The 13530-nt window shown below is 29.5% G+C and overlaps 1 protein-coding gene across 2 annotated transcripts in view; it reads left to right on the forward strand.

The window, feature by feature from the left end:
- PlexA (plexin A) overlaps positions 1-13530 on the forward strand; it is a 593915-nt gene that overhangs the window by 470512 nt on the left and 109873 nt on the right. The window contains exon 1 of one of the 2 annotated variants that reach the window (XM_014430265.2): positions 10449-10466. The exons of the other annotated variant lie outside the window; for it this stretch is intronic. The gene's annotated coding sequence lies outside the window, so the exon portion shown is untranslated. Of the gene's footprint in view, positions 1-10448; positions 10467-13530 lie in introns of those variants that run through there. 2 annotated transcript variants of the gene reach the window in all.

Here is a 13530-nt window from a genome sequence, read left to right on the forward strand (position 1 = left end):
TTATTCCGATCCTGCAACATTTAGAATTCGAGTTTTTAATTTAGATTCAAAACCTGAATTGTTGCAGCAGCTTCTTCAATAAAATTGACTGATCTGAAGTGCCGCTTTATGAAATCGATTTTTTGAAAACAGCTCTAGCGATTTCGATTAAGCACGTTATATCAATGTACAACTAAATGGTTTATCATTTATCTCATTATCATTGAAATAGTATGGCAGGACTTGAAAACCGATTTTTTTCAAATGTCTTCCTCTAAAGTATCTTTAATTTTAAATCGAAGATGGTCCAGGTGCGGTCAAATAAAAACTAAAATAGTGATAAATTATTTTAATTGGGACAACGTTTCGCCCCACGTTGCAGGGCTTCGTCTGGGCTAAAAATGATACAAACACTTAAATGATGTAAACAAAAGGGAATATATTGAAACGTAAAAATTAAATAAGAATAATAAAAGGTTATTGACAATAAATGAAAACGGAAATAATAAAAGACAAAAAGAAGAAATATAAAAGAAAGTACAAACTAAGAGATGGAAAAAGGGGGATAAGAATTAATAAATATAAAAGAGTGAACCGTTTGTATTGGGAGGAGTGGGGATTGGCAGTTAAGTACGTTACATTTAAAGTAAACAGTATACTAAATTAAAGAAAATATTAAAATTAGGTAAACAATAAATGATAATATACATGATAGAGGGGAAGAAATTATATACATAAAAAAATTATAAATGTCCAGGGATAGAAAATACAGAAGATATAAAGAAATGGATACAATAAATATAAATGATGAAGAAAGACAATAAACCAAATAAGTAGGGGTACAGAGGTATGTAAATTATATTATAGAAAAATGAATAATAAACTAATTAATGTTTAATTTTGTCTTCTTGAAATAATCAACCATCTTACATTATTAATATTGAAAAAGGATAAATGTAAAATATTAAATGGATTCGTTAATTAAGTTAATCGAAGACGAAGAATATATTTTCCAGATTGAAAATACATTTCTGAAAATAAGAGTAGTGACAGAGGCGTATTATATACCGTTTGAAAGCTAAAGACTTTAGAATAAATAATATTTAACATGTAAAAGGATGGATAAACGCGCACTGTATTTGTTTCCCCAGTCTGATTAATGTTTCAAAAAAAAAAAAAATGTAAAACTTCAACTCAACATTCCGCTTACAACATTCACATTTCAAATTTGAAATTACCTTAACAAAAACACTTTGCTATTCTGACCTTCTACATCTTTTTTTAAGTTCCATTCTTGCAATACCTTCTTTGACGATCGCTGAAACACGATATTCACGTAATGTCTATTGTTCAGTAACAATGGCCTGGAGTGTTGCCAATGGGTAGCTTCTCTCTCCGGGTATCTGCAAATGCTTTGAAAGCCGTCTAAAGTCTTGTATTAATTGTAAAAAAACAAAAATCTTAAATTAAAATTAGCAATTGAAAAAAAAACTATCCTTTTTAATTTAAATTTAAACATTTATTTGCAGATGTATTTTTGTAGTATTCAACACTCTTGTTATTTGATGGGCGTTGGTGCGTTACTTGAAAAAAAAAATACATAGCCATATTATAATAGTACATTATAATCAAATTAAAAAGCAATTTATCATTTCCCTGAAATCAATGTATCTTCTTATATTTTCTGATGTTTTTTTTTCAAATAAAATATAAATTTATTATCTATTTTTTGAAAAATAATATGATTTTTTAATTAATATTGATTTTATGAAATATTTTTGATTTTTTTTGTTGTTTTTTGTTAAATATAAATGATACATTAACTATAAGTTTAGTTATTAAAAATAAATCAGACTACTATTTTCTTGAGTAAAACTTGGTTTAGCCAAATCCAATTTAAAATTTAGACGATATAGTTTCAAAACTAATTTACATTGTAATTTCCTAACTAACTCTTGAGTGATTACTTTTCTCCGGGAAACAAAAAAGAAATAATTCAATTCCGACCTACTTGAATCAAGTTTATAATTCATTATTTCACCTTCCCTCAACTTGCCCAGCCAAACTTACCCGAAAGTAATAATTATATTTTTGGATATCATTTTTTAAGTTTTTTTTCCCCAATTTATTTAAATATATTATTTGTTGTTTGGAGTTAGATGGGTTTATAGCAATTTGCAAATTAGGAAATCCATTATTCCTGGTCCTGCTAAGAAAGTCTCCAACTTCTCAAACTTTTAAAGTAATGAAAAATATCTCTGTTACTGTGAATTCCGGGAAATGATTCCAGCTTAGGAGGAAATAATTTCAGAAGAATTTCCTTCTTGTTTTTACTTTTCTTTAACCTTTTACCTAAATGATTTCAATTAAATAAATATGTTTACCCATTACGATATAGGAATGTTAATATACATAATTACTATGCTGGTAAAGTTTATCTTTTAATAACTGCTTTATGGATTTAATAATACTTATCAAAGCCAATTATGTTCTAATGTTTTTATTTATTGATCTTTACATAATAATACATCTAGTAAATTTGATGTAAGTTTATAATGGAGTGATAGAAACTAACCATTGGTAGCACTCTAATAATTTTCTACATTATGTCTCGAGCCCATCTTATTTTCAGCCACCTCGGAGGATTGTCAGGAATGGAAGAGAAAGAAAGGTCAGAAAGTGGGTTTGGCTTGTTAAGTAGTTTATAATGGAAGGATTGATACCTGGTTCGGGCTAGATCGGTTACATATGGAATATTAAGGTCTATATGAAGGATTTTATTTATGCGGAAGTAAGGAGCATTGAGGATTTTACGAAGGATTTTGGATTGTAAGGAGAGAAATTCATAAGGTTTTGTGGAGCCCCAAAGCTCGACTCCGTATGTCCAGATAGGCCTTATTAAAGCCATCCATGTAGATCAGTCTTTTGTAATAGATAAAAAGTTTAGACCGTATGTCTTTTTGTTATATGTGAGGATGTCTTATGTTTTGTGTGAGGATTTCAAATTAGTCGTTTGTCCTTAATCTGCTTCAATCTTTTGTAATGGATTGGTAGTTTAGACAGTTTGTCTTGTAAGTAACGTAATAATCGGAATCGACGTGCAGTTTCTTGTCTTTTCAATCTTTTGTTAGGATTCCAAATGTTCCAATATTATACTATACTTAAATAAGTGTGGACATTACTCTCAATGATTAGAAAAATAGCTTTCTGTCCATCTTGGAATGCTTTTTCCGCAATATCCTTGTATCTTACGAGTTGTGGTTGTTGGATAATATGCACTACCGGATATACATCTGTATCTACGTTTCCTAACAGGTGGTTAGAAACGATGACTAAGACATCATCGGGAAACCTCAGCCGACATTCGTTGACTAATGTACGGTACTATATAATCATACTGGATTTGAATTCATTTTTCAGCCTTGGAAAACCTCTCACATGCCTTGGTAATAGAGTCTGTGCCTGTAGTTCCTAAAAAGGAAAACTCATTTAGTCTCCAGCTCCCCCCAAAACGTTGACTTTGGTTTTTCTCTTTGATTTTTCCTCTGTAACTTTATCAGCATAACCTGGTTTAAAGTAGATCAGCTTTTAAGTCAGCTTTCATGAAAGAAGTCACCCTAAAGAGCTTTGTATTTGATTTGTCTAAATTATCGTCGAGCTGAGGGAAACAGTTGATATTTTGGAGAGTTAAGGCTTTTGAATTTTTCATTAATGGCCGAAAGTTTTTTTTTTAATTTCAGTTTTTTGTCTTAATAATTAGTTTTGTTGTATTTTAGGTATTATTTAAAAAAAAACAACAGTAATCTCTTTTTTTCAAGTGAATGGACTATTTGATTACATTGCTTTTATACTATATATGATATTTATATTGTATATGACTATTTGCGTATCAATTTCTTGATATTATTACGCTTTATGTAATATCATATTTTAAAAAGTCCCATATAGCAACGTACTAAAACATATAAATGATTAGAAGATGTTGGGGTGCAGCTGGTGAAGAAAACAAATAAGTAAAAATTTATATATTATTGCTAACGTTTCGGTCAGGATTTCAAGCTTTCTTCAGGGCTAAGAACAAAAAACAAGATAAAGACCATAATGAATAAAAGGAACTACTGAATTATTGGAAAATGACAAATAATATAGTTAAATAAATAGCGTTAGAAGAAAATGTATAGTGTAAGTGTTATAAGAGGATAAAGTCTATACGAAAATGAGTAATATTACAATTAAGAAAAAGGAAAGAATAATAAAATAAAATACATAAGAAAATCTAATAGTAAATATATCTATATGTAATTAATTAAATTAGTAAGTAAAAAAAACAGGATTAAAGAAATAAAATATAAAGTTATAAAAGCCAAAAATAGTAAGAGAAATATGAATATGAATGAGAAAATGTAGTTAGTAAATATATATAAAAAAGAAAATGATTTTAAATTAAAGTTATGAAGTCACAGGCCTTCTTCAGGGCTAAGAACAAAAAGATTATGGTTGTTAACTTGTTTTTGTTCTTAGGCCTGAAATTCTGGCCGAAATGTTGGCACTAATAATTAAGCTTTTACTTATTTGCGTTCTTCACTCACCGCACCCGTAATCATCTTCTCCTCATGCATAATATAATAGCGTGGGTAAGGAAGAATGAATAAAAAGAGAGTAGAGAAAGGAAAAGAAAGATGAAAAAAAAACGAAAAGAACATACTGGCAGGTCCCAAGCACAAGGGCAGTGGCGCGTGTGCGGCTGATTTCAGAATTAAAAAATACGTTGAAATAGAAGAATGGGTTATTGGTGTTAAAGTGTTATATGTATCCACGTTCAGCTATCAACTAATCATTATGAAAACATACAAACAATATAATTATGATAAAGAAAGAAAAAATTATCGATTTAATGGAAGCCTCACTTGACTCATAACAGAATTTTCTAATTGGCGGTAAATGATATTTATATTTTTTATTGGGATATAGTATTTCCGATGTAAACTGCAATTCCACTTCCCTTCAAACTGTGACCCAAACCGAATTCGACACTAGAGGAGCTATCAATGATTGCGATTGGTGGGTGGAATAACCGGTTATATTCACAACACATTGCGAATTTTATTCATGTTTATTCATTTTATTGCTAATGCCGAGAAGGAACTGATTACTCCCTTTTTGCCTGCCGGAATAATCAGCAAAATAGATTCAAATTCAACACTCATTGTTTTTATCGCTAAATTAAGACAAGGTATAGGAAAGGCAATTGATTACCTTGGGGACGACAAACTTTGACACATTGTTCTTTCAACTGTTATTTATAAGAGAACTATTCATAAAACTAATTTTCACTCTGGTCAATTAGTCTCTTTTTCAAAGAGAGCCAAACCAGGAGTTTAGAAAATTTCTTCACCGTTTCTAAACCATTCCTTATTTTTTTCTCTTCTATTCTCAGCGTAATCCAATTAAACTTTAGGAAGCACTGTTCAATTCTAAGAAGTACTCTTTTATCCGGCATCGAAAACCATTTCGTTTGATTAGTTTTTCTTTTTTTTTTTTCTGAAATCCCAGACACATTTTTTTTAATTGTAATTACTATATTTTACTTCTCCTTTCTCTGTTTATAGAAATTCACACATCTTTTTTGGTCCCGTATCATGTTATAACATTGTGAGAAAGCGTTGTTCATTATTTGAGAGGGTTTATAGAATTACACTTAAACTGGAACGTAGTTTGTATAATTATACAAAATTTGCATGGTTCAATCAGGGAGGGAAGGATCGAAACAAAATTTCTTTGAGGGAGCGAAATCTTAAATTCCTCAACATTATTAAAATGTTTTAGTTTTCCCAACGCTTTTAGATTTAAACTTTTCATTTAACCTCTCGCGAATATTGTCAACTATAATTTTCTTTTCTATTCATTCAAAAGTTATTTTAGATAATAGGTTAGCTAACGGATTTTATTTTATTTGTGGAAACTAAGGCGTAAATTTGGTATTTTTTTTTTTACCTCAGTAAAATCACAAAAGCGGAATATCAAATAAAGGTCTAAAATTAGGAGGTGTTTTAAGGAACACACTTTTATGACATTAGGAGAAATATTGACTAATGTGGTATTTGAAATGAAAGATTCAGTTATCATTCTGTCGAATGCTCATTGATTATTTTTATAATTAATGAAGAAAACATAAAAATTAAATTTTAAATTGAAATCATAAAATAAAAACAAAAAAACATTCAAAAGTATTTCTTGGACTGTTAAGTTATTTCTTATAAAAGTGATTCCCACCGTCTCATTTTCACGACCTTTTAGATCTTCAATAATAAATCCAGAAATGGCAATTAAAACAAATAGAAGAAGACAGACTAGAGAAAACAGCACCGGTAGGGGCGACCTTTGTACACAACCACCCAAGGGTGGGGGGTAACGCAACCATCTAATTAAAGGTCTCGTACAAGTGGACTTAAAAAAGAAAAATTGGAAAAGAAAACAGCTCTCAAAGACACTTTTTGTCCCTAAGTGGCGACTCAACTGCCCGCAACTGTAACTGCTGGAGAAGCGTTATTAACACCAGAGATTTTTTTTTCCTTTAACCAATATCAGAACGTTGAACCCTGTGTTATTATGAACGGGCGCAAAAATAGTTCAAATATGATAATAATATTTTTAACGTTTTCATAATTATTATGAATGATGAGTCATAAAGGGTATATTACTGAGCCATTGAACTATATTAGGTTTACTAGATGTATATTACATAAATACAGTCGTCAATTTTAATAAGAAAATAAATTTAAAAAAATGGGAAACATTAGCTAGTTTTCAAGGCTGTCATAATCGATGAAACACATACAAGAATAAAATTAAAAATAAAATTATTAAAATAATGGTTGAGTAAAATAAAAAAAAGTATATTGAAACATAAATTTTAACTCAATACCAATCTAGACCAAGATTATGAATATAATTAATATAAATTATTTGTAATAGATACAAATTACTATTGTTGAAGAATAGTAACGGCTATAGTATACGGCTACTTTAAAGTTGCCGCCGCTTACTAACCGAGGTAGGATTGTCAATATTCATTTCTGGGGACACCGAGAAATAAATATTAACAGGTGAGAATCGAACCCACAACGTTCCGGACCGAGCGCTGTGGAACCTACGCCGCAATGCGCACGGCCCTCTCGTTCCTCTATAATACATCTTTTGTCTGGTCTTTAGAATTTTTTTTTTTAAATTCTCCACTATTAATATTTATATCATCTTAGGAAAGGCTGAGATTTAATTTTTTCCAGATGTAACCAATTATTCCCAACATAAAACGAGAGTATAGCTATGCTGAGCTTATAGTAGGATGTGAAACGAATTCAATACATATCAGTGTAAACATCCAAATTAATTTATCATCTTAGTAAATCTGGCCTCGGTTGCCCTGACCAATGTAACGTTTCTTATAATGCCAACTATATCATAATCGTTCCACCGATAAGGATGACAACCCTAACGAGATTGGTGCGTGAAAGAGCGACACTGGCAGACCTCAGCCGGCAGACACTGCGGCGCTGTATCAGAGGTCGAAGACAACCAGGTCGATTGTATACGATTGGCACAGTCCACAAAATGACAGAGCCATTAAAGAAATCGATATTTTAATTCGAAGAAATTATTTAACCCTCTACTTAGTAAAACGAATTAGTAATTCACACGCAAATGCTTCATAAGTATTAGGGCGGAGGACATCATTCAAAGGCTGACATCGAGTCACGTATTGTTTTTATCGATTAAAAAAAAAACACTTTATTTTTTTAAGACACTGATCCATATAAGGATACTCCCGGTAAAATCTAATTAAAGTCTTTCTCATTTAAATTGAATATAGGAGGAGACATTAAATACCTGTAAGATAATTTATTATATTAATATATGCCGAAATTTCTGTCTGAGTTGTAGTTTTTCCTCAAGACTAAATAAAACTGGGTATATGTGTTATGGAAAAATGTAGAATAACTATAACTTGGGAGAATATGTTTAAAAGAAATATTATACATACAAATATATGCATACAAATACAGAAAAACAATGTACTAAACTTAGAATATGAGGAGATGATAGGGGGTGCGGTCAGTGAAGAACACAAACTAGTAAAGACTTATTTATTAGTTTCAACGTATAGTAGTTGGTAAGAAGTCACCAACCAATAGTAGTTGATCAGAAGTCACCAACCAATAGTAGTTGATAAGAAGTCACTAACCAATTTCTGACATAGTGTCAACCCAATTTCGTGTAGTTATTAGAGATATACCATACAAATAAATTTATTTTCGTTTATCCGACATATTTGGTGCTTGTTTTTGAATATACGGTAAATCCGCTTTTTGTATGGACCAACGCTCAATTATATTAGTTATCATTTTTTATTACACTTAACACTTTAACCAAAACTATTTTAAACAATCTGATACTCACCAATACTTATTGATTTGAGTTGTGATTTACGGTTGGAAAAGATATTTTCCCAAGCCAATTTCAAATCGGAAGAGGGTGTTGTGTCATGTTTGGGTTAGGGATCTGTTAAAGTCTGAATTGTCATTCTGTTCAGCATGCAATATTGGGACTACATATGCTATGTAAAGGAAAAAAAATTAAATAAAAATATTTTATTTTACCTTGTCCTATCCAATCACAGGATCTCATCAACATTGTAAACAACTGCTGGAGTGAGTCCTCTTAAGACGTTTATGCACAAGAAAAAAAAAGTTAAATTCCATAGAGAAACTCAAAACATGCACTATAGAAAAGTGCAATATTTGACAAATGTACATGAATAAACTATTTTAATCTCTTGGTTGATATCTTTGAAAATTAGGGTTGATCGGTATACAGCATAATCCCTTCCGAATCATCCAGTTACAAGTTATAAGTATAAAACGTTTTTTTCACGTTAGAATTTCCTTCTTTTTTTTCTTAGTGATTCAAAAATAAATATGTCCCATGTATATAATGTTTTTTGTTTAGTGCCAACTCCTTCCCCCCTATGGTCATAATAATCAGAAATTTGATGAATGGAATATGGTCCGGGTACAATTGTATTGTTTGTATCTTTTTTAGCCCTGACGAAGCCCTGCAACGTGGGGCGAAACGTTGGCTCAATAAAATAGTATAATTATCTACTATTTGAGTTTTTTTGACCGGACCCGGACCATATTCCATTCATCTATACACACGGTCAATCAATAATCTTCCAGAAATTTGTGGTTTGAGGACCAACTTCAAACTGTGGAAATTGTAGTAAAACATTGTTCAAAGGGGTTATCTGCTAAAAATCGGTTATAAACGCTATTTAGGGATGTCTGTTTTCCAAAAAAGTTTAGGAAAAAACAAAATTCTTGGTAATACTTTCCAGACCTCCGTTAAATGAGGAAATCCGGTTAGGAAACTTTTTAAATTTTTAATTAAATATCAATGCCAGAAATTCACTATTTTTTGCCAATTTTTCTCTAAATTTAGGAAAGTTTCTTGTTTTTTTTTTTAGTTTTAGCTGCAATATGCTTGGAGATGTAAGGGATAATTTTTTTTTAATATAATAGTATTACACTTGTTTTATTATGTTAAAGTTATTCAATCATCCCGTAAAACACTTAATGTTTAATAATTAATCGTCGATTTCATCACTTTCTAGATGGTTAATTATTATTATTGACATTTTTTCTCTATATAATTCAATATATAATAGAGTGATTTTATCTTGGGGTGAGATTGGAGAATGACAAGAAGCCATAGTAAGAGAAGGTATGTTATGCAGCCATAGGGGGAACAAGGATGATGCCTTTATTTCTTTTTTTCGGGAAGGGGGGGGGGGATTTGGTCATATAAAAGTCATAAACCGGATCTATAAAATCTGCTGTGAACGAAACGAGTCTTTCCTCTCCCTCAGTTGTATATGATATACATGAAATAACTTTTTTGTTTTTACAGTCTTCGTTTATTTATGTAGTGATTAGAATATTGTCATCGAAGCAATGCTAACATTTAGAGTCGAAATGTTATTTAACCTAAAAAAAAAAAAAATACTGAAAAGCAATTTAAATCCTTACGTAAGCATTTCAATAATTATAGATTTTGCAGAGATTCTATCTGGACTGTCCAGTTTTACTGAAAAAAATCGAGTAGTTCTTCGTGTTATAAATTCGATTTTTTTAAATATATTGATACTTATTTGTATATAAGTAATGGTTTTATTTATTTATAAATCGTTTCAGTTATATTTATTTGAGAAATTCATAAAATTAATTTTAATTTTTGGAGTTCTGTCAATGAGTTGATTCTCCACGTCTGTATCGTGGCATGGTGTAACCAACATCAAATGTACTAGTTGTATATATTTTAATACAATTTTTAATATCAATATATAAATTATAAAAAAATTATGTATAATAATTTGTATTTTTTCTGTTTTAGGTATGTTCCTATTGTATCCTTGAAATACATTATGATGCGTGAGTAATCATTTATTATATTTTGCAATAGGTTTTTTAATTAACTAAAGGAATTTCAATTTGAAATCTTCGATTCATCAGGCATTAAACTAAAAGGGAATAGTCCCCTAGCTATTTAAAAAATGAATTTAGATAAATTTCCATTTAATTACACTGTTTATAATTCAATTATCAACTTATATATAATGTTTTAAGCCATTTTAAATCAGATTTTGAAAAAATATAATTAAAAAAAAACTTTATCCTTTTACAAGGGTTAATTACTATGAGTTGAATGTTGCCATTTCTATGGTAATGTTATTGGTTTCGAAATTTATTGTTGTTTATTTAAAATTGCGATTAACGCTTTTAACAAAGAAATTTCGTTTTGTTTTTTATTCGAGTGATTGGCGTTGTAATCAAGAACTGCAGATTGTTATCTTTTCTGTCCTTTTTTTCTCTCTCTCTCTCTCTTTTTTTTTTTGTTAATACCGAAGGTATTTATTCTGGTAACGGTACGCATTGCAAACAAGGGTGCGTGATCGCTGGAAATATTTTGTATTTACCCGGCAAATTGGGGCCGAAGCTTAAATAAACTTGGCTGGGATTGGATCATGTAAGGATTGTTACATAGAAATGCTTCTGCTTTGTTCTTCTGCTTAGTCAAGCGATATATGTTTCCATTTTGTCCGTGTTATTTTAGGATGGTAGCATTATGGTAAGATATTTATCAGAATTCATCCATACCAGATGTATTCTTAGTTTCCTATTAGTCATGTTTCAGAGCATCTGCACACAATTTTTGATAACAAGGTTTGTTTTGGATCGTTCTGTATTGGATGTTTCATGTCTTGTATTTTTTTACTTTATTTTTTTTTTATCTGTGTAGCTATTCCCCGGAAAACATTACACACTTTATTCATGAATTGGAAAACGTTTCAGACTTGAAATTGTATATTTTCATATCCAATCCCTAAAGTCATAGTGACCGTTAAATAATCTAATAATATTATATGTAATATAAAAAAAGACTGTTATAAATAATACAATAATTCCCAAAGTAATACAGTCAAAAATCATTAATATATATACACAAGTCTCTTTGCCAAATTACAACTTGTTTTATATAATTAAAAACACTTACATATAATAATTATATGTATTTATTATTAATAAATAAATATTAAAAATAATTAAATATTATATATTAACATAATAACATCTTTATAAAAACATAATGTTATCGAATTGAAATTCACATTATTAAAATTATGGTAAAACTAAGTAGCTATATAATTGAGAGTTATCAAAAACCTTTTGATTTATATCTTTTCTCTTTTTCATTTTTCTAAACTTTTAAAACTTCAATTTATAGAGTATATGTATTGATTTATAAAAAGTAGTTAACTACAATAATTATAGTAACTTACGAGACAAGTTGTTTCTTCCCTTGAATGACATTAGAACCTATGATAAGAGTTAAAAAAAAGGATTTTTTTTTTTTGGTAAACTTTTTAATTCATTGACACATGCTATTTTTTGGTAGTTAAATTTCAGTTCTTACTGTAGAAAAAAAAATACTATTTAAAAAATGAGTATTTGACAGCTTATGGTTATGAAACTTGCTCGTTTAGATAAAGGGAAAAACAACGTCTGTAATTTTTGGAAATAAATTATTACAGAAAATCTAGTCCCAAGAAACACTAGGTCTGTTTGAAAAATTTTACATATCGATATGAAGATAATTTAAAATTTTGATTTGTCGGATTTTACGGAACGGAACGGAGAACAGTTTAATGAAATTAATTAGATTAATGAAATGGCCATTATAAGTATTCCAAACATAAGATAAAGTTACATAGTACAATTATTGTTTTATTCTTATTCGTGTTTTATTTTTTTCCTTTTATAGAATAAAAATAGGAACCTCGGTTTCTGACATATCTCCTATCTGCTTCCTGACCATTTCTGGACACCGGAAAGATAAATTAATTTTCCTTTCTGCTCTATCTGTCAGTTTTTTTATTGTTTTTTTTTTCTGTTGAATAAATTTTGATAAAATGACTGACACTTCAGATAGCGTGTCTTTTGTCTGTCTGATAAGCGAACGCGTATCTCATAGTACATATTCTCCAGTCAGTTGATTTTTGACTGGTTGCACAAAAAAGTATTTTGATTTTGTTATAATTTTTCTTTTTACGTTTTGGTTTTATTTAAATTTTCTCATCGTATTGGTTAATATTTTGATATTTTTCTGATTAGTTTCTATGATTTAATATTATCTCGGTTTCTTTGATTACATTTCTTTACATCAAGTTAAGAAAAAAAAATGAATGTGTTTAGTTATAAAAAAAAATATCTAATTAAGAACACATAGACAATGGAAAAATATCCGTCTGTCTAAGCCTGTGTACAATTTTTAGCTACAACACATAAATAACTAAACTTTATTTAAAAAAAAAAAGTTATATGCTTTAAAAAATAACAAGTCGGTAAATTAAAACAAGAGGTTTAAAACAAAACAATCATATCAAACTGGTATGGCATTGATTCCATACATTTTAACAAACTGAGCTCTTTCCTGTGTAGCCCGTCGTACATAGTTCCTAAGAGCTCTCCCATTAATGAACTGAATAACTTTTCTGGAGAGCAGGCCTACTGCCTTAAATATTTATTCTAATTTCGCTATCCTTGTGGTTTGTTCCTTTTCGATACTATCCTACATCTATGAGTTTATAGTTAAATTGAGTAATTATGTTCTACACAAGAAAATTGACCTCCTCGATACCCAATCAAAATTATTTGATTACTAATATTTATTACATTACACATTTCTATGTACTAGTTACATAATAAATACATTAAATTGAATTATATAATAAAATATTTATCCACGAAAATTCATGTTAAGAAACGTTTATTCATTATAATGACATAGCAGAGAAAATTTCTCTATGTGTAGGTTAATGTTGCACAAATTTTAATGGGGGTAAACATATTTTTCTTGGGGATTTAAAATTGTTTGCATTGAGGTCTGTTTACGGATTTTATTTATTATGTATAGGCCTAGTTTTCGTTGAAAGCT

This window comes from Halyomorpha halys, unplaced genomic scaffold, assembly GCF_000696795.3.
Source record: "Halyomorpha halys isolate HHAL.00 unplaced genomic scaffold, Hhal_1.1 Scaffold36.1, whole genome shotgun sequence".
NCBI classification, from domain to species: domain Eukaryota; kingdom Metazoa; phylum Arthropoda; class Insecta; order Hemiptera; family Pentatomidae; genus Halyomorpha; species Halyomorpha halys.